Consider the following 8,377-nt stretch of genomic DNA (forward strand, 5'->3'; position numbering starts at 1 on the left):
TGGTAGTTGTAGAATCGTGCTAGTGGCATGTGTGTGCAATTTTGTGAAAATCGCTCAAACAAAAGTATCGTTTTCCCATATTGTCAAAAAACACGAAAATAGCCATTTCTCTGAGTTCGCCACAAAATGGCCGCCAAGCCGTAGGTCGTGTGGGCATCCCATAATGATTTCATAACTTCTTTGGGATATCTCCAACACGCGTGTTTTGGTTTGATAGCTCTATTTCGAAATATTTTTTTTTGGCCCCATAAACAGATTTCAGCCCATTCATTTTTTTTACAGGATCGCTCGCTGTGATGTCATCGACTTCGGGGGGGTGACGTTCTTTTTGCCGAAAATTCATTTTCAATTTATCCTAGGTGTGTGCCAATTTTGGTGAGTTTTCGGGTATGTGGCGGGGGTCAAATTTGAGCTCAACGGATCCGTTAGTAGGCGAGAAGAATAATAATTAAAGCCGCAAGCGGCGTTGTATGGCCCGCAGACGCAACCCGCCTTCTACGCCCAACTCTACGCACCACAAACGCCCACACCGCCCACAAATTAAAAGCTAGTCAAGGCTGATTTTGCTAATTATGCTAACTATGCTAATGTGGCTAAAAGTGCTAGCATAGCGATCAGCATCATCAACTGACTCAGAAAAACACATTACCTAAAATGCTAATTATGCTAACTATGCTAGCTATGCTAATGTGGCTAAAAGTGCTAGCATAGCGATCAGCATCATCAGCTGACTCAGAAAAACACATTACCTAAAATGCTAATTATGCTAACTATGCTAGCTATGCTAATGTGGCTAAAAGTGCTAGCATAGCGATCAGCATCATCAGCTGACTCAGAAAAACACATTACCTAAAATGCTAATTATGCTAACTATGCTATTTATGCTAATTTGGCTAAAAGTGCTAGCATAGCGATCAGCATCATCAACTGACTCAGAAAAACACATTCCTCCATTGGTGAGAGCTATATGTCATAAGTTGATAAAAAAAAACACTTTTTTCAAAATTGCGGCTTTTCTGTTGATTTTATCTCCATAGCAACCATTTTATGTTTTGGTCCCCTCGGGAGGACAAACAGATTGACCTCAGTTTCGGACAAATCGGTAAAAGTAAACTTTTTGTTGTCCTTAGCAACAGTGGTTTTATGCTAACCACGCCCACATTCCTTATATGTCCATATCCAGTGTTTTTCAATGTATTCACTTTCAGGCATTAATGCATGCATTCAATTTTCACTGTATTCCAATGATATGCATGGGAGTTACAACAGTGCGCCACTTTGCTAGCTTGCCACGCGCACGCCATTCAAAATCTACAACTTCTAATTCCAACATTTTTTCCACAGTAGCTTGCCATTGATGCCCAAAAAGTTTCGTGACAATCGATGAAAATTCCAACGACAAGTTTACGTTTGAATCTGGTGGTAAAGGTGTTTTTTTATAGATAATTCAAGATGGCCGCCTTTTACCGAGGTCAAAGGTCGACGAAACTCCAGAGGTGATTGTAGACTTACGCTAGGGACATGCGAGTCAAATTTTGTGAAAATCGCTCGAAAAAAAGTTCATTTTTCTATATTGTGTAAAAACGCGAAAAACTCAAAATGGCAGATTTTGGCACAAAATGGCCGCCAAACCGTAGGTCGTGTCGCCATCACGTAATGATTTCAAAACTTTCTTTGGATATACCCGACAAAGTTATCTGGGTTTCGCTAGCCGATTCTTAAAAATAAAATACGAAAAAAATTTTTTTTGCCGAGTCAGCACATTTTTTTGCGACCGTTTTTTGTTTACCACGGCCACATTCCTTTATGGATTTTGTCGTATGTGACATCGTTTTGTTCAGTTTGGGCCAGGGTATCACATATTTCAGTTTCAGGCTATTCCGATAAAATATGTGCGAGCTAGCTAAAATGGCGACGGTTGCGAATTCGCCACGCGCACGCGTTTCAAATTCTACAACTTCTAATTCCAACATTTTGTCCACAGTAGCTTGCCATTGATGCCCGAGAAATTTCAAAAAGATCGATAAAAATCCCTAGGACGAGTTTTCGTTTGTATCCGTTACTAAAGGTGCTTTTTTTTGAAAATTCAAGATGGCCGCCCCTTGCCAAGGTCAAAGGTCAACGAAACTTCTTTGGTTATTGCAGAATCATGGTCTTGGCATGTGTGTGCAATTTCGTGAAAATCGCTTAAACAAAAGTCTCGTTTTCCCATATTGTCAAAAAACACGAAATTCGCCATTTCTCTGAGTTCGCCACAAAATGGCCGCCAAGCCGTAGGTCGTGTGGCCATCCCATAATGATTTCAAAACTTCTTTAGGATATCTCCAACACCCGTGTTTTGGTTTCGTAACTGTATCTTGAAGAAAAAAAAATCGGCTCCATTTGAGATTTCGGCCCCATTCATTTTTTTTACGGTTTTGCCGACTGTGAGGTCATCGGGTTTGGGGGGGGGGCGTTCACTTCGCCGAAAATTCATTTTGAATTTATCCTAGGTGTGTGCCAATTTTGGTGAGTTTTCGAGTATGTGGCGGGGGTCAAATTTGAGCTCAAAGACGCAGTAAGAAAGAAGAAACGTAATAATAAAAATGAAACAAAGCAGAAACAATATAGAAGTTTTTGCGGTTAGGATTTCCTATGTATTTCAATGCGGCCTGTCTTTTACTATAGGCTGGGCAGGTCTTTTTGGCTTTAAACCCTTCTTTTGACGGCTTTTTGGGGCTTTTTCGTGTTATTGTCGTCATTTTTGCGATTACAAATTTGACGTTTTTGCGTTGGTGTTGTGCGTGTGTGTGTGTATTTTTGTTGCGTTACACAATTGTCGTGTCGTTTTGTGCTTTGGGCGACTTTTGACTCCATTTTTTGGCGTTTTGACGCGTTTTTTTGACGTTTTGGACTTTTTGATTGTTCGACCCTCGTACCAGTTACAATATGGTCCTTGCACTCTGTGAGTGCTGCGGGCCATAATAATAAACATTCGAAAAACAATATAGAAGTTTTTGCAGTAGGGTGGCCTATGTATTTCAATGCGGCCTGTCTTTTACTATAGGCTGGGCATGTCTTTTTGGCTTTAAACCCGTTCTTTGAGGGCTTTTTGGGGCTTTTTTTGGCTTTTTCGTGTTTTTGTCGTCATTTTTGCGACTACAATTTTGTCGTTTTTGCGTTGGTGTTGTGCGTGTGTGTGTCTATTTTTGTTGCGTTACACAATTGTCGTGTCGTTGTGTGCTTTGGGCGACTTTTGACCCCATTTTTTGGCGTTTCAACGCGTTTTTTTGACGTTTTGGACCTTTTTGGGGGTCGACCCTCGTAGCAGTTACAATATGGTCCTTGCACTCTGTGAGTGCTGCGGGCCATAATAATAAACATTCGAAAAACAATATAGAAGTTTTTGCAGTCAGGTGGCCTATGTATTTCAATGCGGCCTGTCTTTTACTATAGGCTGGGCATGTCTTTTTGGCTTTAAACCCGTCTTTTGAGGGCTTTTTGGGGCTTTTTCGTGTTTTTGTCGTCATTTTTGCGAATACAATCTTGTCGTTTGTGCGGGGTTGTTGTGCGTGTGTGTGTCTATTTTTGTTGCGTTACACAATTGTCGTCTCGTTGTGTGCTTTGGGCGACTTTTGACCCCATTTTTTGGCGTTTTGACGCGTTTTTTTGACGTTTTGGACTTTTTGAGTGTTCGACCCTCGTACCAGTTACAATATGGTCCTTGCAGTCTATGACTGCTGCGGGCCATAATAATAATGAAACGAAGCAGAAACAATATAGAAGTTTTTGCAGTCAGGTGGCCTATGTATTTCAATGCGGCCTGTCTTTTACTATAGGCTGGGCATGTCTGTTTGGCTTTAAACCCGTCTTTTGAGGGCTTTTTGGGGCTTTTTTGGCTTTTTGTCGTCATTTTTGCGACTACAATTTTGACGTTTGTGCGGGTGTGTTGTGCGTGTGTGTGTGTGGTTTTGTTGCGTTACACAATTGTCGTGTCGTTTTGTGCTTTGGGCGACTTTTGACCCCATTTTTTGGCGTTTTGACGCGTTTTTTTGACGTTTTGGACCTTTTTGAGTGTTCGACCCTCGTAGCAGTTACAATATGGTCCTTGCAGTCTATGACTGCTGCGGGCCATAATAAAGCCGCAAGCGGCGTTGTATGGCCCGCAGACGCAACCCGCCTCCACGCCCTACTTTACGCACCACCGCTGACCTCACCGCCCTCACAGCCCGCAAATTAAAAGCTAATCAAGGCTGGATTTGCTAATTATGCTAACAATGCTAACTATGCTAATGTGGCTAAAAGTGCTAGCATTGCGATCAGCATCATCAACTGACTCAGAAAAACACATTATCTAAAATGCTAATTATGCTAACTATGCTAGCTACGCTAATGTGGCTTAAAGTGCTAGCATAGCGATCAGCATCATCAACTGACTCAGAAAAACACATTACCTAAAATGCTAATTATGCTAACTATGCTAACTATGCTAATGTGGCTAAAAGTGCTAGCATAGCAATCAGCATCTTCAACTGACTCAGAAAAACACATTACCTAAAATGCTAATTATGCTAACTATGCTAGCTATGCTAACATAGCTAAAAGTGCTAGCATAGCGATCAGCATCATCAACTGACTCAGAAAAACACATTACCTAAAATGCTAATTATGCTAACTATGCTAACTATGCTAATGTGGCTAAAAGTGCTAGCATAGCAATCAGCATCTTCAACTGACTCAGAAAAAGACATTACCTAAAATGCTAATTATGCAAACTATGCTAGCTATGCTAACATAGCTAAAAGTGCTAGCATAGCGATCAGCATCATCAACTGACTCAAAAAAACACATTTCCTAAAATGCTAATTATGCTAACTATGCTAGCTATGTTAATGTGGCTAAAATTGCTAGCATAGCGATCAGCATCATCAACTGACTCAGAAAAACACATTCCTCCATTGGTGAGAGCTACATGTCATAAGTTGATAAAAAACCCACTTTTTCCAAAATGGCGGCTTTTCTGTTGATTTTATCTCCATAGCGACTATTTTATGTTTTGGTCCCCTCGGGAGGATGAACAGATTGACGTCAGTTTCTGACAAATCGGTAAAAGTAAACTTTTTGTCGTCCTTAGCAACAGTGGTTTTATGCTAACCACGCCCACATTCCTTATATGTCCATGTCCAGTCTTTTTCAATGTATTCTGTTTCAGGCATGAATGCATGCATTCAATTTTCACTGTATTGTATTGAAATGCATGGGAGTTATAACAGTGCGCCACTTTGCTAGCTTGCCACGCACACGCCGCTCAAAATCTACAACTTCTAATTCCAACATTTTTTCCACAGTAGCTTGCCATTGATGCCCAAAAAGTTTCGAGACAATCGATGAAAATTCCAACGACAAGTTTACGTTTGAATCTGGTGGTAAAGGTTTTTTTTATAGAAAATTCAAGATGGCCGCCTTTTCCCGAGGTCAAAGGTCGACGAAACTCCAAAGGTGATTGTAGACTTACGCTAGGGACATGCGAGTCAAATTTCGTGAAAATCGCTCGAAAAAAAGTTCATTTTTCCATATTGTGTAAAAACGCGAAAAACGCAAAATGGTAGATTTTGGCACAAAATGGCCGCCAAACCGTAGGTCGTGTCGCCATCACGTAATGATTTCAAAACTTTCTTTGGATATACCCGACAAAGTTGTCTGAGTTTCGTTAGCCGATTCTTAAAAATAAAATCCGAAAAAAATTTTTTTTGCCGAGTCAGCACTTTTTTTTGCGATGGTTTTTTGTTTACCACGGCCACATTCCTTTATGGATTTTGTCGTATGTGACATCGTTTTGTTCAGTGTGGGCCAGGGTATCGCATATTTCAGTTTCAGGCTATTCCGACAAAATATGTGCGAGCTAGCTAAAATGGCGACGGTTGCGAATTCGCCACGGGCACGCGTTTCAAATTCTACAACTTCTAATTCCAACATTTTGTCCACAGTAGCTTGCCATTGATGCCGGAGAAGTTTCAAGAAGATTGATAAAAATCCCTAGGACGAGTTTTCGTTTGTATCCGTTACTAAAGGTGCTTTTTTTTGAAAATTCAAGATGGCCGCCCCTTCCCAAGGTCAAAGGTCAACAAAAATTCTTTGGTAGTTGTAGAATCGTGTTTGTGGCATGTGTATGAAATTTCGTGAAAATCGCTCAAACAAAAGTATCGTTTTCCCATATTGTCAAAAAACACGAAAATCGCCATTTCTCTGTGTTCGCCACAAAATGGCCGCCAAGCCGTAGGTCGTGTGGCCATCCCATAATGATTTCATAACTTCTTTGGGATATCTCCAACACACGTGTTTTGGTTTCGTAACTGTATTTCGAAATATTTTTTTTTGGCCCCATAAGCGATTTTCGGCCCATTCATTTTTTTTACGGGATCGCTCGCCGTGATGTCATCGACTTCGGGGGGGTGGCGTTCTCTTTGCCAAAAATTCATTTTCAATTTATCCCAGGTGTGTGCCAATTTTGGTGAGTTTTCGGGTATGTGGCGGGGGTCAAAATTAAGCTCAAAGACGCCGTTATAGGACAAGAAGAATAATAATAATTAAAGCCGCAAGCGGCGTTGTATGGCCCGCAGACGCAACCCGCCTTCCACGCCCAACTCTACGCACCACCGCCTCCCTCACTGCCCACTTTTGATAAAGGCTAGTCAAAACGGCTTTTGCTAATTATGCTAACTATGCTAGCTATGCTGATTTGGCTAAACGTGCTAGCATTGCGATCAGCATCATCAACTGACTCAGGAAAACAGATTATTAAAAATGCTAATTATGCTAACTATGCTAGCTATGCTAATGTGGCTAATAGTGCTAGCATAGCGATCAGCATCATCAACTGACTCAGAAAAACACATTACCTAAAATGCTAATTATGAAACTATGCTAGCTATGCTAATGTGGCTAAAAGTGCTAGCATAGCGATCAGCATCATCTACTGACTCAGAAAAACACATTACCTAAAATGCTAATTATGCTAACTATGCTAGCTATGCTAATGTGGCTAAAAGTGCTAGCATTGCGATCAGCATCATCAACTGACTCAGAAAAACACATTCCTCCATTGGTGAGAGCTATATGCCATAAGTTGATAAAAAACCCACTTTTTCCAAAATGGCGGCTTTTTTGTTGATTTTATCTCCTTAGCAACCATTTTATGTTTTGTTCCCCTTGAGAAGACGAACAGATTGACGTCAGTTTCGGACAAATCGGTAAAAGTAAACTTTTTGTTGTCCTTAGCAACAGGGGTTTTATGCTAACCACGCCCACATTCCTTATATGTCCATATCCAGTGTTTTTCAATGTATTCAGTTTCAGGCATTTATGCATGCATTCAATTTTCACTGTATTGTATTGAAATGCATGGGAGTTATAACAGTGCGCCACTTTGCTAGCTCGCCACGCGCACGCCGTTCAAAATCTACAACTTCTAATTCCAACATTTTTTCCACAGTAGCTTGCCATTGATGCCCAAAAAGTTTCGAGACGATCGATAAAAATTCCAACGACAAGTTTACGTTTGAATCCAGTGGCAAAGGTGTTTTTTATAGAAAATTCAAGATGGCCGCCTTTTCCCGAGGTCAAAGGACAACGAAACTCCAGAGGTAATTGTAGACTTATGCTACGGACATGCGAGTCAAATTTCGTGAAAATCGCTCAAAAAAAAGTTCCTTTTTCCATATTGTGTAAAAACGCGAAAAACTCAAAATGGCCGATTTTGGCACAAAATGTCCGCCAAACAGTAGGTCGTGTCGCCATCACGTAATGATTTCAAAACTTTGTTTGGATATACCCGACAAAGTTATCTGGGTTTCGCTAGCCGATTCATAAAAAAAAAATCCGAATTTTTTTTTTTTAGCCGAGTCAGCACTTTTTTTTGCGATCGTTTTTCATTTACCACGGCCGCATTCCTTTATGGATTTTGTCGTATGTGACATCGTTTTGTTCAGTGTGGGCCAGGGAATCGTATATTTCATTTTCACGACATTCCGATAAAATATGTGCAAGCTAGCTAAAATGGCGACGGTTGCGAATTCGCCACGCGCACGCGTTTCAAATTCTACAACTTCTAATTCCAACATTTTGTCCACAGTAGCTTGTTATTGATGGCCGAGAAGTTTCAAAAAGATCGATGAAAATTCCTAGGACGAGTTTTCGTTTGAATACCTTACTAAAGGTGCTTTTTTATGAAAATTCAAGATGGCCGCCCCTTCCCAAGGTCAAAGGTCAACAAAACTTCTTTGGTAGTTGTAGAATCGTGTTTGTGGCATGTGTCTGCAATTTCGTGAAAATCGCTTGAACAAAAGTGTCGTTTTCCTATATTGTGAAAAAACACGAAAATCGCCATTTCTCTGAGTTC

This window comes from Oryzias latipes, chromosome 3, assembly GCF_053564925.1.
Source record: "Oryzias latipes strain Hd-rR chromosome 3, Olatipes_Hd-rR_3.1".
Classification (NCBI taxonomy): domain Eukaryota; kingdom Metazoa; phylum Chordata; class Actinopteri; order Beloniformes; family Adrianichthyidae; genus Oryzias; species Oryzias latipes.